The following is a 633-nucleotide window of genomic DNA, read 5'->3' as shown; positions in this document are numbered from 1 at the left end:
ACCGTAAACCGCTTATCGCTGGCCGTGCACTCATTTCCCAGAGGGCTCTACGTACGTTGCAAAGTATTCGTTGCTTGCTTACTTCCCCTAAAGCTCCTCAAATTTCAGGGTCTTTAATTTCCCCGCCTCACACCTGCTCTAATGCTGCTACTAACGCTACGTAATCCATCAGCCCCTCGTGCCGAATGGCGTCCCTTGAATTCGACCTCCGAACAATTAGAAGCAATTTCAGCCCCCCTCCGGCTCTAATTATCGTGATTCGAATACGTGAGGGCAATTCGCGCCAGTGGTTAGAAGTACCATGCTCAAGCCTAATGAAAGCTAAAAAAGAAAAAAAAAAAAAAGCTGCGTCGGCCGGGAATCGAACCCGGGCCACCCGCGTGGCAGGCGAGTATTCTACCACTGAACCACCGACGCCGACAACAGAGGACGCCTAAGCGTATTCTATACATAGCGAGCGTTCTTGCGCAATATCTATACATATAGGTCAGCGCAGCGGCGAGCGCCAGCTGCGGAGGTGCGGCTCTTTGTCCGGCGGCAACGGCTGCACCGATGTGTTCATTCAACGCAACCCGCCGGTAGCATGTTACTCAAAGAACTCAACGCATTGTCCTGTGCCGCTGCATGTAGCAT

At 52.3% G+C, this 633-nt stretch overlaps 1 non-coding gene across 1 annotated transcript; it reads right to left on the bottom strand.

Annotated features, from left to right (window-relative positions):
- Positions 1–346: 346 nt before the first annotated feature.
- TRNAG-GCC (transfer RNA glycine (anticodon GCC)) lies at positions 347–417 on the bottom strand. The gene has a single exon. It is a non-coding gene; the product is annotated as a tRNA-Gly (tRNA).
- Positions 418–633: the final 216 nt, after the last annotated feature.

Source organism: Amblyomma americanum, chromosome 4, assembly GCF_052857255.1.
Source record: "Amblyomma americanum isolate KBUSLIRL-KWMA chromosome 4, ASM5285725v1, whole genome shotgun sequence".
Taxonomy (NCBI): domain Eukaryota; kingdom Metazoa; phylum Arthropoda; class Arachnida; order Ixodida; family Ixodidae; genus Amblyomma; species Amblyomma americanum.
Note: the sequence above shows the minus strand (reverse complement) of the source record. Positions and strands in the feature narration are given on the sequence as shown.